General features: G+C 44.7%; 1 protein-coding gene across 8 annotated transcripts in view; it reads left to right on the plus strand.

Annotated features, from left to right (window-relative positions):
- Positions 1 to 26,680, plus strand: part of LOC309856922 (neuroligin-4, X-linked) — a 304,846-nt gene that overhangs the window by 20,240 nt on the left and 257,926 nt on the right. For all 8 annotated transcript variants that reach the window (XM_082718712.1, XM_082718719.1, XM_082718713.1 and 5 more), the window contains 2 exons: positions 13,579 to 13,746; positions 17,641 to 17,727. The gene's annotated coding sequence lies outside the window, so the exon portion shown is untranslated. The remainder of the gene's footprint in view (positions 1 to 13,578; positions 13,747 to 17,640; positions 17,728 to 26,680) is intronic.

Consider the following 26,680-nt stretch of genomic DNA (forward strand, 5'->3'; position numbering starts at 1 on the left):
AAAATAGCCATTGTATTGTATCTTTATAACACCTCAAACTATAATCATCCGCTTCCAAGCCATTAAAGTAAAAATTCACGTTTTAAGATCTTGCGAGCTCACACGGGGCTGCGCATGACGATACGCTGATTTGCGTTTTGAATTTATTTCCACGTGTCTGTACGCCTACCCTCTATCCTTTCCTCTTCATTGCCGAGTCTCCTTGAAGAAAGGGTTCTTTCGGCATAACCTACAGGGAGGTAGATGAAGGCACCAGCGAAACGAAGTACTCAGGTCCTTTTTAGAAGAACATGGACGTTGTCCGGGATCTTGGGTCTCCGTTATCGACTCTGTAAGAGGGGGAGCCTGCGTGGTCTGAGGATGTGCTCCCCTCACGGGGGAAAGCTGCAGGAACATGGCCAGCGGCGTGTGTGTGTCTGTGTGTCTGTGTGTCTGTGTGTCTGTGTGTGTGTATGGGGAGCTCTGTGGCTGCCCTGCATCGCCTGTGCTCTGTTCCCAGCCTGTACACCAGGCTGACAACACACAATGAGGAAGAGGATGGAACACAGACTTTGTTCCATCAGTCAACGATATCCCCCCCTTTACCCATCTCTAATTCTCTCCCCTTTGCCCAGTCACTCAACCAGATTAGGTCATTTTGGTAGAAGCCCATGTGCGAACACAAAAGGCAAAGAGTAATAACGTAACCTGGTACGGTCCGCGTTGGCCATGGTTCCTACGCTGATGTGTATTTCGGCAGGTAGTTTTCTGAATTTATTTTTAAATTTTTAAAAAAAAATTTTAAATTTATTTGACAGACAGATCACAAGTAGGCAGAGAGAGAGGAAGGGAAGCAGGCTCCCCGCTGAGCAGAGAGCCCGATGCGGGGCTCGATCCCAGGACCCTGGAATCATGACCTGAGCCGAAGGCAGCAGCTTAAACCACTGAGCCACCCAAGTTCCCCCTTGAGGGATTTTTTTTTTTTCTTTTTGCATATATTCCCAAAAACAGAATGGCTAGATTATATGTTCATTTTGTTTTTCACATTCGAGGGAATGCCGTACTGTGTCCCACACTGAAGCCACTGGTTTCCAAGCCCACCATACACATGGCCATGGTTCCCAGGCTAATATAAGGGTGTCCCGTCTCAAGACAGCTTAGGGACCAAAGGAAGATTAACAAAGACAATTTCTGGTTCCTTTTGCTTTTTTGCAATGCTATTCCCCCACAGCTTTATGGAGATACAATTGGCATATAACATTGGCATAACTGTAAGGTGTACCCGTTACTTGGATATATTTATACGTAACATCATGACCACCTTTTGCAAACACCTCCCTTGGGTCACTCATTGACCCTTCGTGTTTGGTGGACATAGTTAAGATGTACTCTCCACAGTTTTCAAGCATCTAGTCTGTTAGTGTTCACTGTCGAGCACTAGATTTCCATAATTATCCACTTTCCTCCTGGAAGTTGGGACCCTCTGACCAGCATCTCCTCGTCTTCCCCTCTTTCCCGACCCCTGGTCACTACCACTCCACTCTCTGCTGGTAACATGACCTCCTCCTTCAGTAGGATAATGACCTCCAGGCCCTTTGCAGAAATGGTCGCACATTGGAAAACGCTACATGCTACATATTTCTCCTGGGAAACAAAATAAAAGGAATGTCCTACCCACCTTTCAAAGGAAGGCTCTTGCTAGAAGTAGCAGTTGTGTCCCTTTTGTTGGTGTGTGTACGTACACGTGTGCCTGAGCCCTTAATAAATCCAAATTTCCACAGCATAGACTAGAGATCCTAAGTGATAGGAAGTAGAAGATCATCGCAATGGGTTACAAACACGATGCCTCAGAGACGTTTGCAAACTGACCGGTGGTGGGTAATATTTAAGACACAATTGGATGTGCTCAGATATGTAATAGGACTATATCTCCCTTACATACAAGATGCACTGCCCTTGGCACTGTTGATATTAGGGGTGGGTGATTCTTTGATGCAGGTGACCGGCCTGTGCCTTGTAAGATGCTTTGCAGGCCTCACGCTGCTGGGAGCAAATCTCTTCCCACCTGTGACCACCAGAAACATCTCCAGATGTTGCTGGAGTCCCCCGGGGACTAAAAATCCTTTGAAGTTAAGAAGTCTGTGTGCGTCGGCCATATCCTCATTCTCTTTGGGGTCCTAGCGGCCCCGTAGGTGTGCTGGGCATGGCCAACAAAACAAGGGGGGGTGGCAAACAGGTCAAAGAGCGACAGCACCCACACATCCCTGCGGCGTTCTAACAAGAATCAACTTCATGCATTGTATCCGCCATCACTAGCATCAGGCCGATGTCCGGGCATAGTCACTATGAAACGCGTTATCGGAAAGGAATTTGGAAGTGATGTATGTAAGGGAGAGCTTTAGAGAAAATAAAAAAGAATCAAGAATCCTCGATAAGCATCTTTCAGGGCAAAATGCAGAATGCCACGCAGCTAGCTTATCTGAAATCGGGCCGAGCCTCGTTGCAGAGGGAAATGCAGTCCAGGGGAAGACGGTGGCTGAGCATTTGACGGGCAGAGTGATTTCCCGTCCCGGAGATGCCCGCAGATTGGTGAGTGAGCAGGACCCCTGAGATGTCGGTGCAAACTGTGAACCAGGGGCGGAACAGAAAATTAAACGTAAGACTCCTTGAACACGGGGTTCTCTCTTGCGAGCTGGGATGCCGTTGATGAAAATCAGATTCTCCAACAAAATAAGAAGTTTTGCTAGTCTGCGAGTCACGACGAGATGAGTTTATCCGGGAAAATGTGTTTTGAAGAGAGGGTATTGTGCGTCTCTGAGGTCTGGAATTAGGATCAGCAACCCCGACGGACGCAGACGCAAGCTTTGACGCAAAGGATTTCAAAATAGCTGACTTTGCATGACGGTTCTTAACTCCTGGGAGGAATAGGCACGTTTTACATGCTTTCAATTCAAGGACGGGGTAAAACCGGTCACTTCTATTCAGATTGTTGTAAGACAGCGCGGTGATGGGCCTCATTGGAGGGGCTCGCCTTCCGTGGTTCCTGAAAGTCTGAACAAGAGACACGGCTGTTATCAACAATTTAATTCTGTAACCTCGCATTGTGTGTCTGTGGGGGCGGGAGGAGATGGGGGAGGTCGCGCTGGTCTTTTCCTGTGCATATTTTAGCTTTTATATTGGCTGCGACGAGTATCATTTCATGGTCTGCATTTCATCGTTCCTAAATGTCCTGACTACCTTTTTCCTTGCCTCCGTTTTTAAAATGTTGCTTTATATTTTTGAAATTCTTTTTTTTTTTAAAAAAGATTTTATTTATTTATTTGACAAAGATCACAAGTAGGCAGAGAGGCAGGTGGAGAGAGAGAGGGGGAAGCAGGCTCCCTGCTGAGCAGAGAGCTCGATGCGAGACTCGATCCCAGGACCCTGAGATCATGATCTGAGCTGAAGGCAGAGGCTTTAACCCACTGAGCCACCCAGGCTCCCTACTTTGAAGTTCTGATGCTGTGGCTAAAATATTCATAGTAGGGGCACCTGGGGGGCTCAGATGGCTGGGCGTCTGCTTCGGCTCAGGTCGTGGTCTCCAGGTCGTGGGATCAAGCACCAACCGTGTCATTGAGCTCCTGGCTCAACGGAGAGTCTCCTTCTCCATGTCTCTCTACCTCTGCCCCTGCTTGTGGAGCCCCCTCGCCCTCTCTCTGGTGAACAAATACAATCTTAAAAAAAAAAAAAACATAAAAACTAAAATATTCAAGCTAACCAATGGAACAGATTTAAATTAAGTTTTTGTTGCCCAAGGAGAGAGGCAAATACGCTCGGCTCTGGCAAAAGTATAAGAGGGGAGACCCATGGATTATGCAACTGTTCCGTGCGGGGTTTGGTGTATGTATGCAAATTGCTGCCTCCGACAATTTGAGCGGATGCGTGTGTGAATCTGAACTTCGCCAACAGCACCCAGCCTGACCTCATTCCTCAACCTCCTGCAAATACGCAGAAGCAGTGAGGTCGTTTCTATGGGGTGATAACACGCCTGGTTGAAAGGAAACCCATCCGGCCCGTCATCCAAATAAATGCTCTGGTTCCCCAGTTCCAAATTCCCGCATCTGCGTGTGCGTGTATGTGTGAGAGAGAGAGAGAGAGAGACGGCGTACAATTTTCCCCATTGGTTTGTCCCCAGGTTTAACACCAAACATTCAAGGACAAACACCACGAATCCAATCGTGTCATTTTGCAAATAAGCCAAGCATGGTGGGTGGCATTGTGTCCCCCCACCCCCAAAACAATAGGATGTGGTCCTGATGCCCAGCATGTCCCGATGTGACTTTATTTGGAAAGAGGTTCTGTGCAGATGCCGTGAAGAGGTCAGGCAAGGGGGCCCTGATCCCGTGACTGCGGTGCATCTCAGAGGGAGACAATAAAGCGAAAATGCAGACCTACAGGGAGAAGGCAGGCTCCTTGGGTCATTCACAACAGCGGGGTCCTGCCAACACCTTGAGTTTTGGCATTGGATGGGAGAATATATTAAACCTCAAGTGTGTGGTCCTTTGTCCCGGCAGCCCCAGGAGCCCCACCAAGATGCAGGGCTGTGTGCAGGACTGACCCAAAGGGAAGCAGCCTGGGTAGAGCCAGGTGATGGGCAGAACCCAGCCCAGCCCCTCGCTTTTTTCCTGAGCCTCGTCTGGCTTTTCTGACGCCGTCCGGCATTGGCGCGGGAGAGACATCTGTCCTCCAGAGTCCCCTCTGTGTCATCAGCGTTTCCGAGACACTGCCGCGGCATCCTACCCCGGCACCCACATGTTCAGGGCATGGTTGTGGGGGGAGAGGGTGGCGGTCCTCCTGTGTAATTGCAGCCTTCTGCGGGGACGTGCTGGGGTTTCCGACTCCTCGACTGGGAAACGAGTGGGTTGGAACCATCCCTAGGTCCTCTCCAGCTCACTCTGCATGATTCCAGAGCCGCGATCATGGTAATTAAGACTCTTGACTTGAATGCCGCTCATTTCCAGCGCTGATTAGGAATACGCACGCTCCGTGTGTTTTCTGAATCAGCTCCATTGTGACCTGGGGAAGGGGTGCGTGCGCGTTGAGAAGACGGGCTGTGCGGCTAGACACGGGGACGTCTGGTACGCGTCCGGGGTGCGGATGTGCTGGACCACGTCGAGGTGAGCCCAAGTCTGGCCGTTCAAGCACGGTGCAGCGTTTATGGGAGAAAAACCTATGCTGCGCTAAAATTCAATGGACAACGTGGGTGTGATTGGTCACATCCTCTTTGCCTCTGTCTTGCTTCTGTGTCTCGCTCTAAGGAAAGATCAAGTCTGGCATGAGTTTTCTCCAGCGTATTTTCAACGTGTAATCATGCATGGTGAACAGTTGAGTGAAGACGATTTCTCAACGTTTCTAGGGTGGCATAGGCAGGTCTTTTGTCTCCCAGTTGGTGTGAAGGTCAGATCCTTTTGAAACTTTACCGAATATTTTATGCGTTGAGCAACGAGCATGTGTTGGGATGTTTCTGTGGGGGAAGGAAGGCACGTCGGCTCCCTCTTGGTGCGTGTGGTCCATTGTGGTCCAGAAATGATGACATTGAGACCATGTGACATCATTACCTTGAGAAGAGTGGCTCAGTGAATGTTTGCGGGGCTGGGAGAACATGGAGATTCCTCATAGGGGATGCTCCTTCAGGGTTGGGTTCATGGGACGTCTTCCAAGGGAAGTTAAGACCTTCCAGTAGAGAGAGGGTTAAAGCAACCTGAGGAAATGGTGGGGAGGAGACAGATTTTGGAGCTTGAAAGTGTGGCATTCAGAGCGGGTGCTGAAAGACCCCTGTGATGTGAATGAGGGACAGAGCTGGCTTCTGGACTCTTGGTTTAACCTCCATCCTGTGCCCATGCATCAGTGCCTCAGAGTAGGTTCCCACCCTTCGAAAAATATCGTTGGGAAGATTCTCAGCAAAAGAAGGCACTGAACCCTAAGTCTTACGCTTTTGAAGCCCATCATCTAGGGCAGCGTTTCTCAACCTTGACTATCCGAACCCCCTGCAGAACTTCTGGGCTCCACCCATCAGAATTTCTGAGTTGGCGGATCCAAGATGGCACCCGCGTGAACTCGCCGCTACTGGTCCAGGAGAGGTCACACTCTGAGAACCGTTGCCTCTGGGTCTTTTCACGTTACATTTCCACAAACGACCTGTTTAACTTGTGACGCTCATGTACTATTTCGGTCCCTCCTACTTGGAAGGTGGCTTTCACACTAACTCTGGGTCTGGTAGTTTGGTTTTGACATGAGTCTTGCGCTTCTGATTTACACATTGTCTTTGTTTTCAGATTCCCGGTCAGTTCTAAGCAGTACCTATTTATTGGGCACCTACCATGTGCTGTGCACTGTGCGGGATGTAAAGATTAATAATAACCTCCATAAAAGCTCATTGATATGCTGGATATTATTTATCCCCCCATGCTTCCAAAGGCTCGGCTCATAATTCAAATCACTTGAAGGCAGTCTATTGTTTTCCACTTCAGAGATCCAAGGGCACATTCTGTCTCAAACAAGGTCTTGTAATTCCAGGCTACATGCAGCTACCTTGCCTTCAGAGATAAAGAAACCATGAATAGAGCTTCACTCATTCACTCCCTCATTCATTCCTTGGATAACCATATATGCACACCTTATTTTGAGAAGGTCACCAGACTAGATAATGCAAGGCGCAGAAACACAGATAAGATTCAACCCCTGATCCCGGTGAGATCACCATCGCAGGAGAGAAGACAGAATGATCGATGAAATACTTTTACTCCAAGGCATGTACACCACACAGTCCATAAGGACGATGAAAACACGACCTTGGGAAGATAGTCTTATTTTCCACTAGAGTCGTATTTGCCAGTGGGATCACTTGGGACAATTTGTTATTTGTCTATCACTGCCTAAAACATTCCTCTGAAACACTGCTTAAAGCTGAAAATACTGATTATCTCATAGTTTTTCTGGAACTCAGGAATTCAAGAGCCACACGGCTTGGTGGTTCCGGTTAGGGGTCTGGCGTGATGCTGCACTCCAGCTGGAGATGGGGGTGGACATTTGAGAAAGGCGGTGGAGAGTCTCCCTTACGTGTCCCTCCTTTAGCAGGAGGCCCTAGTTCTTTGCCACATGAGCCACTCCCTACGGCCAGGTACACCACTTGGGTGTTTGACTTCCTTGAGTTGAGGAGGAGAGAGACAGGCAGAGAGGGAGGGATCCTAAGATGCAAATTGTGGTCTTTTCTGCCTTGAACTGGGAGGTTGGTTCATCTCAAGTTCTGCATGCTGTTGGTCACACCTGGCACCAGTTTGGAAGGGGACAGCTGGAGGGTGTTGGTACATGGAGGCTGGGACCATTGAGGGCCACCATGGAAGCCAGTTTGTCAAGGAAACGTTTACAAAGAAGTTCCTCATGATCTGTGTCTCAGAATGGATGGGGTTTTGTGTGAAGAGCAAAGGAGGTAGGGAGTTGATCCAGGTGTGCAGCAAGTGTTGAATAAAGGCACGTCTCGAATGAGGACATACATTCATGTGACGTGTGATAATTTACACAGGTACACGGGAATGGGTTGAGTGTCATTTCAAGCTCAGGTAGTTGTGTTGGATGACTAATAAATTGACATCAGGGCATTCTAGATGGCGGAACCCAATGGTAAAGCAAATAGATGTTATTCCGTCAGCTCTGGTGGAGACCTGCTGTTGCTTTTCCTGACGTGAACCATTCACAGGATGTCAGTTTTAAGGCAGATATGATGGAGGTGGTTGGTTGGTAGTGATGGAGATGGAGGTTGAGGCCATGAGGTTAATAGTGTGAATTGAGACCTAGTGGCAGGAGAGGGTGAGGAATTCATGATACTCTTGCAAAGCCCCAGAAGATGGTATTGATGGCTCTGTCTTGCATAGAGGGCCAAACAATGGGGTTGCCAGTGGAGGCTGGTGTTTTATGTCAGGTCATTTTGTTAAGGGAAGAGAGAGGGTTCAGAACTTGGGTGAGGGTTCAGAACATTGGTCAACATTGCCAGATGCTAAAGACATCTGTGAGACTCACAGAGAACAGGTGGTTCTTGGTGGTTTTCAGGTAACTGATGGACTTGAAAAGATGCACTTCTCAGTCCTCCACATTCTGTGGTTTATAGTGTTTCTTTCTGACACTGGCCTCCCATATTCATTATCAAGACCTTCCCCACCGTTCTCATCTGCCTGCAAACCTGCTTATGTCCTGACATGTCCTACCTTGAGGGAAGGACTTGTCATAACACACATTTCTTTATTTCTTCCTACATCTCTTCTGCTTTCTGATCTGACAGCTCACCTGGGCTCTGCGGCTTGCCACGGGCACCACTACAGGTGCTGACACATTAGCAGAGCCAACGTTCTTCTTGGAGTTCCTCTGACATGTTCATCGTCCCTCCTTTATGGGGGCTTTATCCTTCCTTAAATTCCTGAACGTTCTCCCCTCTGGTTCCCCCCTACTGCCTTTCGATTCATTTAATGAACTTTTCTGACTCTGAACTTTTGGGCTGCTCCCCCTGCTTCAGTCCCAGACCACTTCTCCAGCTTCCAGACTGCCCCACGTAGCTCTGCCTCGGCTCGTGATATAATCGTGTCTTCCACCTGGGAGCCCCACGTGGGTCCACTTTCTGCTCTGACTTCTCTCTCAAGCCGCCTCCTGCTCTCACAGTTGCTTCTTTTTGGACAACTTCATCTCTGTGCTCTGCCAAAGCTCAGTTCAGTGTGTCCAGGTTCTGCCCTTTGTCTTTCTTGGCAAGCTTGCTCCGTTTCCTGCATTTTGTTTTCCCAGGGGAGGCATCCTCTGCACTCAGGCCCTCATCCTGCGGTTTGCACCCTCTGTCCAGTCTGCTTGTTGTCAATCAGTTTCCAGGTCTCTCTTTATTGCCCTGACTGTGATATGTCTCTACTGTCCACGGCCATGTTCTCACTTGACTTCTTCTACTTTACTACCATCCTATAGGGTTGTTCACACTCTCCCAGCTATTTCTAAACCTCTCCCTGCTCCACCTTCCTCAAAGATAGGTTGCATCAGAGGACTGTCCAGAAACTGTCCCCAAGCACACATGGTCTTCCATCTCCTGAACCAGCCACCCTCAAGTCCGTCCTGACCTCTCCTCCCTGAGTATCTCTGGGATTCACTGAACCTGTTCCTGGTCTTCTCACTCTGCCTCCCACATCGGTTGGGAAAAGCACTCCTCAACTCCTGTGTTCCTCCTTTACTCACACACTCAGTACTTCCTGTCACCAAATGTAAGGGGACTCCGCTCCCCCCACTGAGCGATTCTTTGTGGCACTCGGAGGTTGTCCTACAATTCAGTTCAATTGGACACTAACTGCAGTCAGTGCATTTGCCACCAGTGAAGGGCTCAGTCCCATAAGACCATCTCAACCGCAGATGTCAACTGCAAACAATAGGTCCCCAGGTAACTCACAACTTTGCTCTAATCAGCTACAAATCAGAGGTTCCTACAACCCCCCCCTTGGGTTGCATCGTTTGCTAGAACAGCTCACAGAACTCAGGGAAACATCTCCTTGATGTCTTCCAGTTAATCTTATAACAAAGGACACGATAACTGATACAGATGGAGAGGTACATAGGATGAGGTCTTCGAGGGTCTTACAAGGGAGCTTCTGTCCTCCTGGAGTTGGGGGCGCCACCCTCCCAGCCATGGGTGTGGACACCAACCCCAGAACCTTCCTGAACTCTGTCCCTTTCATATTTGATGAAGACATCATCAGGTACCCATGACCAATCTTTAACCCGGTCTCCAGCCCCTTCATATTTCCAGAGGTTGGAGCGGGGCTAGAAGTTCCAAACTTCCAACGGTGACATGGTGTTCCTGGTGACCAGCCCCCATTTTGAAGCTATCTGGGAGACCAGCAAGCGTTAGAACAAAAGACACTCCTGTTACCCAGGAAATTCCAAGGGGTTTAGGAGCTCTATATGAGGAACCATGGCCAGAGACCAAGTATTAGCATAAAGATGTTCCTAGTGCTGTTATCACTTAGGGAATCCCGAGGGTTTTAGGAACTCTGGGCCAGGAACCAGAGGCAGGGAGAGAGAAGCATACATTTTTTTTCCCCCTAGTATTTCACACATATGTGTACCTTCTCCATCACATGAGGCTAAGATTGCCTTGTACTTTCTTTCTTCTCTAACGTTGGCATGCAGACCCTCATCTCCAGTAGAAAGTGCTCATCACTTTCTACCAAAGGGGCCAGGCTGTCTGATTTCCTCGCTATGGGAAGTTCATTTTTTCTCTTGTTTGTTTGTTTTTTAAAGATTTTGTTTTTATTTGACAGGGACAGCGATAGAGGGAACAGAAGCACAGGGCATGGGAGAGGGAGAAGCAGGCTTCCCACTGAGCAGGGAGCCTGACACCGGGCTTGATCCCTGGACTCTGGGATCATGACCTGAGCTGAAGGCAGACGCCCTTCCGCTCAGGCGCCCCTGAAGTTGATTTTTTCATGTTCCAGTTTTCTTACCCATAAGGGAGTTATGAAGAGAGTCCCTCCATCTAGAGGTGTTTGCAAGACGAGTAAGTTCATGAAGCATGTAAAATACCTAAAAATAGAGGCGCATCATAAGGCAGGCTTTTTATAGTATTTATCTTTGATCTTCCTTCCTCTTGCTCTGAAATGTTTTACAAGGGATGGCTACATGTGACCCTTAGCCTCAACCCCAAATTCTCTTTATTGACCTATTTGACTTTACACAGCGAGTCTGGTGTCCCCCCTCCCCAGCTTGACCCCACAGCACTGTGGGATTACCACCCTCCTGGTACACCATTTGTCTTACACTTTTGTGCTCTAACTAAGCCTGGACCGACTTAGGGCATTGCTGGTTCCCCTTCTCCTATGTTCTCTCTTCCCACGTAACGTGGGTTACATGCTCTCCTGTCTCCATATTTAACCCACTGTTGACGTCCTTCTTGGAGCTCCATCACCTTGGAAAGCATTTTGGTTTTTTGCCCACCTAGGTGTATTTTAATGTTTTCCTGCCTTCCCTTAAACACGTGTGTTGCGGCGAGTTCAGCTCAGAGGAGGCGCCGGTTGGGTGATTGTTAGAGAAGTGAGTAGTTGCTAGACGCTCTGTGGGTTTTCACTGAATGAAGGAGAAAAGCAAAGGTTGCTGTTGAGGAGAAGCGTTAAGAACCCGGCCACCTCCGTTTCTTGAAAAAAGGTCGCCGAGCCAGAGAGAGTATGAGAAGACATCTTTGATCCTTTATTTAATGTAGTTGTAGCAGCAAGTTTGTCTTTTCCCTAAGGGAACATCGCTCTTCCTCAATTATCGAGCTTATAAACGAGCATGATTAACTGAAAATGTGAGGATTAGTCAATATACTTATGTGATTTATTTTTAGAAGGCTTTTATCTTTTTTTTTTTCTGCCAGTATGCATGTTCCTAGACTTTTACAATTTTTCTTCTGTATTTATTTTTTTAAAGACAGCATCAGTGAACGGCTTCCAATTTCCCATTCTAGCCCATGCCTATAGAATTGAGAGTGATAAATTTTAGGGATGCTAAGGATTTTGGAGCTTAATTATTTTATGTCTTACACGAAAGCCATAAATTTGCGGGCTCTGCTGTTTGTGTCTACTCCTTGCTGAACAGATGACTCAAGTAATTTTTAATTTCGTTGTAAAGGTTTGGGTCAAAACTAGCCCATGTGGGGCAAGAAATGAATTCTTTGAGAGTTCATCTGAATTTTGGGTTGGTTCAGGAGGAGTAGAATTGTGTAGCACTGTAATTGACAGTATATATTTTAAGTTAACACTTTTTACATTCTGAAGGGAAGTTTGTCTCTCTGTTGTTTTTTACTCGGCTTTGATAATGCTAAAAATTAAACAGTTTGAACATTGTATAAAGCTGAAAGCAAATCCAAGGCAGAAACAGATGTTTTATTAAATATGCATCTTTTCAAAAATGGATATAATTTGGAAGATTGTTCTGTTTGAGAGATGGGAGATAAAGTTTGGGTTACATAAATTAGGTTACTTATGTTAATTTGAACATTTATATACACATCTAGAAATATCCAGGATGACCCCCCCGAAACCTAGACATACATTCTCTTCCTATGTCAGCATGCCTTTTCTTTCTTTCCTTTTTTTAATAGCTACCCAAGAAATCCCTCAAAATGGAATTTCCTCTCATCTTTCTTGCAGAAATTCATCAGGTCACTGTAACTCAAAAGAAATTTAAATAAAGAATGAATAACCCTAGGATTTTTTTCTTTTTCTAAAGATAGTATTTATTTATTGGACAGACAGCGATCATAAGTAGGCAGAGAGGCAGGCACAGAAGGGGAAGCAGGCTCCCGGCTGAGCAGAGAGCCCGATGTGGGGCTCGATCCTAGGACGCTAAGACCATGGCCTGAGCCGAAGGCAGAGGCCCAACCCACTGAGCCACCCAGGTGCCCCTAAGATTTTTAAAACATTTTTTAGGGGAACCTGGGTGGCTTAATTGGTTAAGCATTTGTTTTTGGCTCAGGTCATGATCTCAAGGTCCTGGGCTCCCTGCTCAGCGGGAAGCCTGCTTTCCCCTCTGCCCCTCACCCTCTGCTCTGACTCTCTCTCTCAAATGACAAACAAAAATCTTAAAAAAAATTGTGGAGCATAAGGAATAACACAGAGGACTTAAAGAGAAGGAAAGGACAAGTGAATTGGGGGAACTCAGGGGAGACAAACCATGAGAGACTGTGGATTCTGAGAAACAAACTGAGGGTTTTGGAGGGGAAGAGGGAGGAGTGTTGGGTGAGCCTGGTGGTGGGTATTGAGGAGGGCACGGATTGCATGGAGCACTCGGTGGGGTGCATAAACAGTGAACTTGGAACCCTGAGAAAAATAAAATAAAATGAAAAAAATTGTTTTATATGGCTTTGAAATATATTTAGGTTTTTCTTTTCTTTCTTTCAATGTTTTTTTTAGATTTTATTTATTTATTTGACAGGCAGAGATCACAAGGAGGCAGAGAGACAGGCAGAGAGAGAGAGGAGGAGGAAGCAGGCTCCCCGCTGAGCAGAGAACCCGATGTGAGGCTCAATCCCAGGACCTTGAGATCATGACCTGAGCCGAAGGCAGAGACGTTAACCCACTGAGCCACCCAGGCACCCTGATATATGTTTAGGTTTTAAAAAAGAGTTTCTCTTCTGGTTTTGTACACGTGTGTGCAAGCCTGGTGCAGCCATTCGTAACGGTGCTGCTGAGGCCTAGGGAGTCCCGAGCTGAGTCATGGTGTGGACCTCTTGAGGACCCCATGGGCCCTGATGCAGCTGCCTGCTCATGCTTTCTGTAGGCTCTACTCTGGCCCATAAGGCCCTTCTTACCCCCTCTCTTTAGACACTCTTCTCTGCAGCTCCTAAGACTTTCCTAGGGTGGTCAGCTTCACTTAGCCTGGTACTTTCTATTCCTTTGTCCCTGGAGTTCTAGACAATATTTATTACAAGTTACTTAGGTACAAAGGGATACAATTGTATCAGTGCCCTCTTGGAAAGCCCACGCAAGCCCAAGACCTCTTGGAGGCCCACGAATGCCATCTTTTAGGAAGGCATTTATATCTTTCTCTCTTGTATTCTAGGTATCCTCTTGACCTACTACCCAGGGTGAATGGGAATGGCTATGAACGTCTTCATGAAGCTCCGTATCTTCAGTTGTAAAGATGAAAGCTTATGGAGAGGCTTCCTTGAAGCATTGTCTTAGTGTGGAGCTCATCGTTCTCCATTCCACGCCTCCTGTTCCTCAAAAGGTCTGTATGCTTTGCTGAAAATACCATCTACTGGCTAAGATTCTGTTGAAATGAAATGATCATGTTATCGCAACATTTGCTAATATATTAATGAGGTATCATATTGTTAATATATTAGTGACTCATAAATATTGCTTTAATTAGGGCTCAGTCACTAGGCTGTGTGACTCTCAATCCTGGGGATGTAGGTTCAAGTCTTATGTTCAGTGTGGACATGACTAAAAAAACCAAAAAAATGAAAAAAACCCACAAAACTTTAAAAAAAAGGATTCTTTTCTATATCAATGAATAAATATTAAGTACAGAGCAAGTCATTACAAATGTAAGTGCGTGATAAGGTCAAACCTTAGATTATAAAGTGTAATATGACTTCCAAAATAATCAGCGATTTGTAGTCACATTTCTCTGTCTTTTAAGACCTTCGATATAGGCCATGCAGTCCAAATGTAATAGTAAAATAACAATTATTTTTTTTCCATAGTCCATTATTGCATCCCCAAAGCATATTTTATTAATACATTTTCCCCAAATATTATAGGTTTTTAAAAATTAGCATATAATGTATTATTATATACAGGGTACAGGGTACAAGGTCTGTGAATCATCAGGCTTACACGCTTTACAGCACTCACCATAGCACATACCCTCTCCAATGTCCATAACCCAGCCGCCTTATCCCTACCCCCTCACCCCCAGCAACCCTCAGTTTGTTTTGTGAGATTAAGAGTCTCTTAAGGTTTGTCTCCCTCCCCGGTCCCATCTTGTTTCATGTTTCTCTCCCTACCCGCCATGACCCCCTGCCCTGCCTCTCAAATTACTCATAGCCAGAGAGATCACATGATAGTTCTCTTTCTCTTATTGACTTATTTCGCTTAGCACAATACCCCCTGGTTCCAATCATGTCTTTGCAAACGTCAAAATATCATTTCTTTTTTGATGGCTGCATAGTATTCCATCATATATATATATATGTGTGTGTGTGTGTGTGTGTGTGTGTGTATGTGTGTGTGTATATATCCCTCATCCTCTTAATTCATTCATCTGTGAGTGGACATCTAGGTTTTTTCCATAGTTTGGCTATAGTGGACGTTGCTGCTGTAAAAATTGGGGTGCACATTTCCCTTCAGATCACTACATTTGTATCTTTAGGGTAAATACCCAATAGTCAATTGTAGGGTAGCTCTATTTTCAACTTTTTGAGGAACCTTCATGCTGTTTTCCAGAGCGTCTGCACCAGCTTGCATTCCTACCAACAGTGTAGGAGGGTTCCCCTTTCTCCGCATCCTCACCAACACCAAGAAGTATTTTTACCTTAAAAAAAGTAATATTTTAATCTAGAGAGTTTATTCTTTAACCTTCTTTAACATTCGACACATGACTATATCTTATAATATAGCTTCAAATACACAAAGTAAGGCTACCCACAACATGTCCCATGGTGAATCATGAAGCCAAAAACAGATGAGAAAAATGGCGTATTTGCATGGGGGCCTGTTGGTGATTTGTATCCTTCCTTGATTTTCAACGGTTAGTCCCAAAGTGGCATAACTTGGATGGATATCCTAATGGGCCCATCTCTGTCTCAGACTCCTCAGTGTTGGGCAATCTCTCACAGAAAAACCAGTCTAGGAGAATGCTACGTTGTGAGTTCACACCTAAAGGGTTATCCTTGATGAAGAAACTAAAAATATTTGGAATGTATTTGGCCTTGCACAGCAGGAGACATAATACAATAAGACTGGGTTGGCTCCATTGAGAGAGGTGGGGGAGATGATGGGACGGGGAAAGCAGGACAGGTAGAAGCATTCCTGATGTAGGGTGTACCAGCTTCGAATACCGGTTGGTATTATGGTATACAGATGAACAGAGTTCTTTCCAGAGACTTCCACTGAACTAGATGACCATGGGATAGGACTATTGATTTTGTTCTATCAGATTTTAGTAATATCAGATTTTAAAATAAAACACAAGTCGATATGATGAATCATTCCATCCTACTTGCGTACCTTAAAAACAAACAAACAAACAAAATAAGGCAAGAAACCAACAAAAACTCAACCTCAAGATAATAATTAAGGACCATTTGTCTCGTCCCCATCACAAGAAAGAAAAAAATTCGGCCAGTCAGACATAATTCATACTAATGTTTCTAGAACTTGCCTCAACCACATATATAGTTAACTTTGTAGTTGTGTATTTAACACTTGTTTATGGGTGAGAGCCAAGAGAGGACCTGTGATTGTAGTGAAATAGAAATAGGGCCAGTTTTCAAGTTGTAGTATTAATGGTACAGTGTGGGGATAGCTGGTGTTCAGTGAGCGTCTACTGCCTACATGACTCATGCACTATGAGTCTCTCATTGCTGTGGATATCCAATAGCCCATTTTGCTGGTGAAAAGCATTTCAGCTATAGATTCCCACAGTGTGGTGGTGGGGGCGGGGGGAAGCTGAGGATGTGAAACAGAAAAGATGTTCATTGTCCCATCTGAGCCTGGGTAGCAGGCTACCTCATTGGAGTCCAGCCCTCCGTTTGCGGCTCTGTGCTCTTGGGCTCATTGCCTAATATCCTTCTGGTTCCCCCTTTTCAGCTCATGGTGATAATACTCTTCCCTACCTTCTATGCTTCTTGAGAAGATGATGTGTGAAATGTTGACCCAGTATGTACATGTTAGCTATGATTGTTCTTTTAGTGATGAGGCAGCTCGATTGGGTTAAGTGTGTGGTGGTCATGGGCGTACAGGGAGACTCAGCTCTGCCTCCCTCTGCCACAAACCCTATGAGCCACGTGACTTAGCATGTGAACACTGGTTTTCCAACTATAAAACAGGTGTTCTGATAGCCACCCAGCACGGCTATAGAAGGGTCAGCGATGGTGAATGCCATTGTGATTGTCGTGATGTACGAATTCGTTTTCAAAAATATATTTAATCAACACTGTTCCTGAAACACCTAGTAATAAGTAATTGTGCTAGTTGATACAAGTAATCAAAGCATCCTTAAAATAGGAGCCTGCCTTCCGACAATTTAATAATGTGCTAGCTCGTTAGCTTTGAAACCCAAAGACCTCATCTACTTGGTCCTAAGACTCCTCAAGCATTGAGGTAGCGTGAGGAATGCATTAAATGAGGTAGTCTCTCTTTCCGCTCCCTCTCCTTCCTAGCACTCTGAAATGGTGTCCGTGGCAAGCTGGTATTCTGTCAAATAGCTCACAAGGACCCACTTGCCTTGTTGTGACCGTCACTTGTGAGTAGAAGGGGCAGCGTTGCGTGAGACGCTTCTAGACAGAAGATGTCATGTTGAGATGACAAGAAGAATGCTTGACAATCCTGGGAAGATTACTGCTGCAGTGAATGCGAGTTTTCTCACAGTGCAGCCAGGAAAGAGCCCAGTGTTACGTCTTCCCGTCCTGACCCATTGCCTGTAGGGGAAAGAACGATGTCTGCAGACTCCGGCTTCGTTCTTCCAACTAAACGATTTCTAGAACACGGATGGGCTCTCTTGGCCAACTGCGTTTTGCAAGGATTTAAAACTCATAAATAAGCTAGATCGCACGTAGACATGCGCTAAATTGATTGTCATCATCAAGAAACATGGAACAGAGCCGGAATGAATGCAGACGAGACTGGAATTCTTAATCTGTCTCCATTGATTCTAAAAATCATCATGCCTCGTGATGACCAGCATGGCGGGTCGTGGCTTCTACAGTTAGCCACACCTGTGCAGGTGTCCTGTCAGGAGAACCCAGTTAAGAATCCCTTTCTGCCATTATCAGCTGGTTCCTATAACAACCCGTAAGAAAGGTCATGTGAGCAATAGAACATTGGCTTCGAAGCGGGCTCACCAATCTCTTTTATTGAGTGCACCAATGTCTCTTTGTCATTTTTATCTTAATAGGAACGGATGTGTTGAGATGGAAAAGATGGCAACGATATGTCCATGGAGGCATTTTTAAAGGCATCTTCTCAGAAGGACAATGTAATGGTGAGTATCAAAAGTGATCGTTGACTTCTGCCTACTTACGTTATTGAGGCATTTGTAGCCTGGCAATGCTTTCTGGCTACTTTTGTAGTAAAAATAGTTTTCTTTCTCACAATCTGTTGGAAATGAACCAAAGTGCAAAGCGGTAATTTGAAGCTCGTTTGGAGTGCTTTAATGGCATGCATTGGAAATTGAGGATTTTGTAATAATTGCTTCTTCCTCCAAATAGCTACAAGGCTGACTATATCTTATTAATTTGGTGTATGCAGATGAGAGGCTCAGCTTTCTGGTCATTTGTATAAACCATTGCAAAATTGACTCTCAAGCCCATGGGACAATGAACACCCACTCTCTTCTAGAGAGAGCATCCCAAGCTATGAGGGCATGTGAATGATGGTGGCCCCTTCAGAATGGGATCCAAAATATCAAAGGTGTGGTTCTAATGCACGCCAAGGGCCCACTGAGACCATGGGATCTTTGCCTCTATCTGGAGAACAGGAATAGAGCAGATCCCAAGGAAGAGAACATGGATAGAATATTTCTGTGATCTCTGGTTCTGAGCACTTGTTCATGGAATCAGTGCACACTTCGAAATCTGGACCTGTCCCTTCCCATGCTTAGGTAGGAGAAAGGATGTGTTTTAATATGTTTCAGGTGAATGGTTATGTCTTTTCATGGCTCAGCTGTCAATTCAAGCCCTGCTGAGAAAGTATTTATGATTATATCATTCATATATCCACTATATACCATTTTTCTCATCCGTCTGCGGACCAAGCTTCCAAACATTTTCCACCATTGAGACCGCAATCGGCTTTCATCTTCCTTAGACGTGACCACAAAATTTCATATCTTTCCTATGTCGGTAACAAACTTCCGTAGGATTTCTGAATTCTACAAGATTGTCAAGGTCGTGGTTTTTATATGAAATCCTTGTTTCCAAGAAACTGGATCTGCAAACTCCACCCTCACTTCTTGCCATAAAAAAAGTGCTAGTTATTTTTTTTTTTCAAAGATTATTTTTAATTAACAAAGACTCCCGCTGTCCCCCTTTTGTTATCAACATGCAGATTTGGAAGATGATTATAGATGGGAAGATGATTTCTATTTTGAGCTTGTGTAGGTTATTTTACCAAAGACATTCAACATACAGAGACATTTCTCATCAGCACATACACCTAAATCATCATTATGTAAATTCCTTTGTCTTATGAATTGTGTAGCTTTCTAAAAAAAAAAAAAAAAAGCGCCCTTTTTTTTTTTTTTTTTTTTTTAATTTCTCCCTGCCTGTTTTTATTTCCATTTTTCAGTCTGGAGGAGTATTGCTATCTCAGGGGGGCATGAAGTCTTAGAATGCTTTGTCTTCCTTCTCACACTGTCCAGTGTTGGAATGGCAGCCCGATGCGGCTTGGTCATAATCGTTCCGGTAGCCGCTGTGCTAGGAGCACTCTGCTTAATACAATCAGGCTGTCTCGCTTCCAAGGAGAAGCCGTGGTAATAGGTCTGGCATTGCGCTTCGAGCTGTGGACCGGTCACAGCTCATAATGTGACAGCTCCTGTAATGAAACCCGGAGGGAACATTATATAAATTGCGCCATCGGGAGAGCAGAATGAGGACTTCTGTATCTTGAAAGGCCTTTTGGGTTTTGGCTATGGTCACTTGGGCTCAATTTGCATTTGAAAGCACCAGGCATTATGGACCTGTGTGTGTGTGTGTGTGTGCGCGCGCGCGCGTGTGTGCGCAAGAGGTTGTCTAAGTGCCCATATGAATAAGGGCGTGCTCGGTGGTTCTTACACTTTGGGATGACCTCGATGAGGACTGATTCCAAATTGAAGCCTGTCTGAATTAGGGTGTCCTTGGCGCTCACCCTTGATGAGAGGTGATCCTCAGCTAAAACTTCCTGTGTTATATCCTGACGATGGCGTGGCTAGATGCAAAGCTTATGACGGAGTTTCCCTGCTTGGGCATTCCCAACCTGTGTCCGTGAGAAGTGAGAGCTCCGTGGGTCTTCGTTTGCAGTCACTGTCATTTACAAGGGGGGCTGGCAGGTGCATGGGGCAACGGTGCTGTGATCTAGGTCTGCTGCTAAGTAGCTCTTTCTTGATGACCAGGCTGCTGAGAAATGTAGAGAACAGAGAGACGGGCGTCCATTGCCCTTTCCCCCGGGGGGCATCTGTGATTATAAATGATACCAATGAGCTTCCTAGGAAAAACATTCAGGAAACCTCTCTGAGACTTGAAAATTTCAACGTATGCCCCTTGAATCATGTTTTCTATGTTGCCTGATCATTGTCTGCTTTGGTAACGTCTGTGAAAGGAAACTCTTTGCAGTGGATTTTCATACGTTTCTGGGATGACTTTCGAAATTCCTCGGTTTTATTCCCAAGATGGCTTATTAGTTCCATTCAAAACTGTTGATCAAGAGAAATTCCTTCCATCCTGTCCTGGAGTCCTAATTTTCATTTTTAAGTGAAGAGATGCCGAGAGATGCCTGGGTAGCTCAGTGGGTTAAGCGCCTGCCTTCGGCTCAGGTCACGACCCTGGGGTCCTGGGATCGAGCCCCTCATTGGGCTCCTTGCTCAGTGGGGAGCCTGCTTCCCCCTCTGCTGCTCCCCCTGCTTGTGCTCTCTCTCTGGCAAATATATAAAAATCTTAAAAAAAAAAATAGAGATGCAGAGATGAAGCATGAATAGGGATTTCAGGATTCTATGGAACTGAATTTATGAGTGCATCACAGGTCCTGATGATGAGGACTTAGCGTGGGGGCTAAGAATAAATTGGAATGTTCAGATAGTTTGTTTATACTCTAGTTCTGAGCGCATTATGCCAGTAGATCTGCTATTAAACGTTTTGTGATTCAGAGGGACACAGAGGAGTTCTGTCAATCCATTTGGTAAAGGGACTGGCATATAGACTTAAATATAATGATATAAAACTTACACAAATATAATATATGCAATGTGATTATAGGCCTATGGCATAAAAATATGTGATATGTAAAATATAATATCTAATACTGAAGATAAATATAAATATTTTGGTTTTCCTTGTTCCTTTTCCTTTCAACGATTTTCTAAACCCATAATGTTTCCTTTGCACCAACACAGTACTTGTTGCTTTTCTCCCTAATTTAATGCTGCTTTTCTGCCGAAATATATATTTCAGAGTAGAATAAAGGGGCAATTGTATCTATTTATGTAGATTATTTTACATTATTTATGAGTTATTTATGCCCAATTTTGTTCTTCTCTGGAGGACATCAATAAACTCAACTTTTGAGTAAATGACCTTGAAACATATTCAGGCACAAGGTGAGTCAGCCATAACTGTGGGCAAGTGACCTGTTTCTATAAATTTCTATTGGAACCCAGTCCACACTGTGGCATTTATTTATTTATTGTCTGTGGCTCTTATACACCTGATGGGCCAAAATCAAATGACTGTCCCAGAGCACAGGGCCTGGAAAGCCAAACATATTTCTTCTTGGACTGTATAGTTTTCCCATCCATACTTGAGGACATGGCTTGATTCTTTGGAGGGCGGCAGGGCCATTCATGAAGAACATCTTGGATTCACAAATCAATCATGAATATTAATATAAAATAAATTATGCATTCATGTAGAACACATGCATGTACACACATATGTATGATACATATGTGCACAGATATGTGCACTATGTATGTACACATATACATAAGATATGTGTGCATACATGTTTTCACATGGAGAACATCTTGGATTCACAAATCAATCATGAATATTAATATAAAATAAATTATGCATTCATATATAATACATGCATATACACATATATATGAGCCAAGTGTGTGCACAGAAGACATGCGTATTATGTGTGTACACACATAAATAAGATACGTGTGCATAAATGTTTTCACATGGAGAAATCTTGGATTTACACATCAATCATGGATATTAATATAAAATAAATTATGTATGCATATAATACACACATGTACACATACACACGTGTATGATACATGTGGGCAAAGGTGATATGTGTATTATGCATGTACATGCATATACACAAGATACGTGTGCATACGTGTTTTCACATGGACAACATCTTGGATTCACAAATCAGTCATGAATATTAATATAAGTCATACATGCATCTATGACATACATGTACACACATGCACATAACAAATGATACACGGATTATGTATGTACACACATAGATAAGGTATGTACATGCATGTTTTCACATGGAGAACATCTTGCATTCACCAGTCATGAAGATTAACATAAAATAAATTATGCATGCACATATAACACACATACATGTGCACATGATACATGTGCACACATGATGCATGTACTAGGCATGTGCGCACATATACATAAGCTACATGTGTGTGCATATGTGTTTTCACGTTAGGAATTCCATTAATGCCTCCTCTACAGTCTTTTAGACATAGAGATGGTGTTTTTTACCTGCAACATGGTACTCATGCGTGAGTGGGGTCTGGGAGCACTCGGGAATGTCACCTGTGACGTCTGCATGCACCAAGGAGAGATTTGACGACCATCCTTACAGCATGTATGGTGCCGCAGACATACACCTGTTACCATGCCTCCTCTTCAACTCTTGTAGCAATAATTCTGACGGCTGCGTCTGTTAGGACTCAGGCTCCCTTTAAAGACCGGAGTGGCCATGCCCCCGCCCACTTGTTTTGTCCTCTGGAAGAAAGAGCACTTGATTCAGTGCATGCAATTATCGTCACTTCATTCTGCTTCACTAAACTTTTGAGCAAAGGGCATTGGGTAAAGTTAAAGCCAAGGAGTTCATTGATTCCATTTTTGGTGTGTTTGAGAATTTGAGAGCAAGAAAATTCTGACTCAGCATGCTTCCTTGAAGTGGGTAATTAATATCCATAGGGAATGGGGCTGTTTTGTTTTTCTCTGGGAGGTTGTTGGATGTCCTACTTGGCATGCTGTGGTAGTAAATATTAACAAACTACATTTCACTTGTAGATGATTGAGGATCTTTCGCTTAAGCATGTTCCTTTACATGCCCTACTTCTTTCCCTTTTTATAGCGACTGCCGAAACAGGAGTGTCTGTGGAATCCCTCTAGACGAATTTATTTAACCATGACGTCGGACAATGGAGAAAGGCAACTTTTAGGACTTGGGTGGGGCAGAATGTAACCGAACCCATGCAAGCATGGTTAATACAATGGACAGCAGCCCTGTTCCTTATCCCTTTACAAGAACCTTCACATAGTCCTTTATATGCAGTTGGCAGAGGACATAGAAAACTTGTCCTCTTCCCCGTACCAAGCACAATGCATGGTGCATAGGAGATTCTCAGGAAGGCCTAGGGCAATGCAGGTCAGCACTCTCAAATGCGTAGTTTTGAAGTGGGGTGAGGCCCAATCCTGGCTAAGTAGACCACGTAGGTAAGGAACTGGACTACCTCTTACCTCCAACTGTCCGTTCAGCTGACAAGGGGAGAGAATGAGCCTGCAGGAAGCCAATGTCATCTGACTCTGGGAAGGTATCCTTCTGGGCCTAAAGCTTCCCTGCACAGTGGTCCAGAGCTGACCAGCCTCTGAGAGGATGCAACTTTTTTCAATTACACAGAAAATTCTTCTGCATGTCTTTCTTAACATGATGACATCATTGCAGAACATATGTTTTAGTGAGGGGGATTCTGACCACCCATTAGGATGTCTTTGCTCGGGAGGGTATCCCACACCATAATGCTGGTCTCTGACAGCAGCTGGGTGTCCTACAGTTCTACCTGGAGACAGGGTCGGATCCCGCAGGGTAAGGGCTCAGTCCTGCAAGACTGCCCACCTTACACATCACATGCCAATGGCAAGTTCACACTGTTACTTGTGCTTCTGACCCACAAGCTGTATAGATCAGAGGTTCCAACGATGCTCTCCTTGGGTTCTATTAATCTGTGAAAGCAGTTGATCCACAGAACTCAAAAACAAACATGTTATTCTCTCCATTATAGGTTTATTATTAAGGGCTACAACTCAGGAGTAACCCAGTAACATATGGACAAAGGGTCTGGCGTGCTCATAGTTTCTCCGGGTCTTCCTCTCTCCCCAAGCCCTCCCCATCTTCACCAACCTGTAAGCTCTCTGAAAGCCATTCTCTTGGGTGTTTATGGAGGCTTCCTCATTACACAGACATGATTGATTAAATCATTGGGGCTGGTGACCGATCCAAGCTTCAGCTCTTCTCCCCTCTCTGGGGTTCGAGGTAGGTAGGTCAGAGCCAGGACAGAAAGTTCCACTTCTAATCAATCACACAGGTGTCTCTGCTAGCTACCAGCTTCCCTTCCTAGATATTTGCCCCAAATTGCCTCATAACATAACCAAAACACCTTCATTGCTCTCAACACTTAGTAAATTCCCAGGGTTTTAGGAGCTCTATGCTAAGAAAGACGATCAAATAAATTTTTCTTACTATAAATCCCAGTATCACACTCAGGAAGCCAGGCATTTTATTTTTATCCACAGATGAATGAGTATTATTTTCTTCCTTGAATTTTGCAAACCTGGAATAAGAAGAAAATAAATATGGTGTCTTAGGCCATTTGTCTATAGGTAACAGGTACTTGGAGGCAAAGCAGTGGTTCCTCTCTCCCCCAATTCTTGTTCTAGTCTCATACATATGCACAGAAGAATATAAATTATTTAGCATTGACTTATCTGTAATTAAGTCTTCTAAATGGACTAGTATTTTAGCCGCTATATTTTCTTCTCAATTACTTAGAAAATTCAAGCCTTCCTTGGGGAACGCTTGGTTTTTCACTTGCGCTTTTAATGGTAATTGATTGGCTTGTTCAAATGATGCTGTTCTGGGAAGAAGGTTAACAAATAAAATCTGGCGAGGTGACAAGGCAAGGGCGTCGGGTGAATGACGAGTATTCTGAGTCCAAGATAGGTGACCTCACAAATTTCTTACCTTTCCAGAGTGACCGATTCAGGAGGGAGGTGAAGTTTACCATGGGACAGGGGCTGGCCACAGAGTCATTGTTTCAGAGTAGGTGTTCCTTTGGTCTGTCACTGGTAGGATTTACACGCCTTTTATAATCATGACTTCATTAGAAATCTCCACTAATTTAACATCTCAAGCGGTCTTCCATTGAGTGTGGAACCCAACCTGGGGCTCAGTCTCATAACCTTGAGATCCTGACCTGAACTGAGACCAAGGGTCAGACGCACCACGGGCGGCAGCCCCCAGGCACCATTAATTTAATTGTTTTGATAAGATATCATAAGTTGCATAAGTTATCCTAAGATATCATCAGTTGCATAAGTTAAATATTTAAAAATATTTAAACCCAATACTTGCTCAAAAGTTAATGAATGAGGGTAACTACAGCTGACCGTGCATGACTGTCCTTTATCATTTTATGTTTGGAAACATCAAATTATCATGCAACGTGTCCTGATACTGGCCACCAACATTGAAAACGCATCCCCATTTCTGTGGTGTTAAGTCTTAGAACCAGTCTTGGAAGTGATGTGACATCAACCATTACTTACATGTTTTAAAAGGAACAAAATATTATTGAGTTGGGATTCCAGTATAGCTGACCAGAATAAGAGTGGATTTAAGGAGGAAGTTCGTTTAAGGCAATTTCATCAAACATGTGTGGTGGTGTTTGAAGGCGTTCTCAACAGGGCTGCCATCTTGTTTTTGTGATTCTGAAAATCCTTGGTTTGATTTTTTTTTTAAGATTTTATTTATTTATTTGACAGAGAGAGATCACAAGTAGGCAGAGAGGCAGGCAGAGAGAGACGGGGGCAAGCAGGCTCTCCGCTGAGCAGAGAGCCCGATGCGATGCGGGACTCCATCCCAGGACCCTGAGATCATGACCTGAGCTGAAGGCAGTGGCTTAACCCACTGAGCCACCGAGGCGCCCATGGTTTGATGTATTTAAAGAGTCATTGGAACAATCTCTTTCTTTCTTTCTTAATTTCTTTCTTTCTCTCTCTCTCTCTCTCTCTTTCTTTCTTTTTTTTTTTCAAAAGAACTTACCAAATAATTTGACTGTTCAGGGCTGAGCAAACAAACACCAGCTCTAATGGTGCACGTGTCCTCACCAAGGCTCTGTGCTAGATGCTCGATGATCTCTCTTCTTCGTTTCTTACGTGCCCTGTATTTGGAAATGCAATGGCATTCTTCCACATCCAAAAGGCACCATTCTGCTGTTCTGTACCTTTGCCTGCTCTGTGTTTCTTAAAAAACGAGTGATCATTACGTTCCTCTGTTGCTACTCTTCCTCCCAGGTATGAGTATCTCATGGCTGCTGTAACAGATGATCACAACCTTAATGGTCTGCACAGCACACATGAATGAATACAGCTCTGGATGCCAGTTGTTGGGGGCAAACACCCAAGTGTCCCCCTGGGCTGGTGCCTCCTGCAAGTGCTAGGGGAGGACATGTTTTCTTGCATTTTGGCACATCAAGGGGTGGCCACCTTTCCTTGCCTTGTGGCTCCACATTCCTTTTCACTTCTCTACTTACTGGTCACATCGAGTCCCATCTTCTCTGATGCCCTGCTGCCTTCTTCTAGTAAGGAACTTGTAATTCCTCTGGGCTTACCCAGATCATCCAGCACCATTTCTCCATCTCACGGTCCTATATTTAATCATACAGGCAAAAACCTTGTGAAGTCCTTTGCTGTGGAAGGTTATATACACTTGACTCTCGAACAATATGTGCCTGAACTTTTCAGGTTCACTGACACATACAATTTTTTTTTTTTTAAAGAAGATTTTATTTATTTGACACACAGAGAGAGAGAGAGAGTACAAGCAGGGAGAGTAGAAAGCAGAGGGAGAGGGATAGGAAGAAGGAGACTCTCCATTGAGTAGAGAGCCCAATGCAGGGCTTGATCCCAGGGCCCCGAAATCATGACCTGAGCTGAAGGCAGATGCTTAACCCACTGAACCACCCAGGCGCC

The sequence above is a fragment of the Mustela nivalis genome, assembly GCF_964662115.1.
Source record: "Mustela nivalis genome assembly, chromosome: Y".
In the NCBI taxonomy this organism is placed as follows: Eukaryota; Metazoa; Chordata; class Mammalia; order Carnivora; family Mustelidae; genus Mustela; species Mustela nivalis.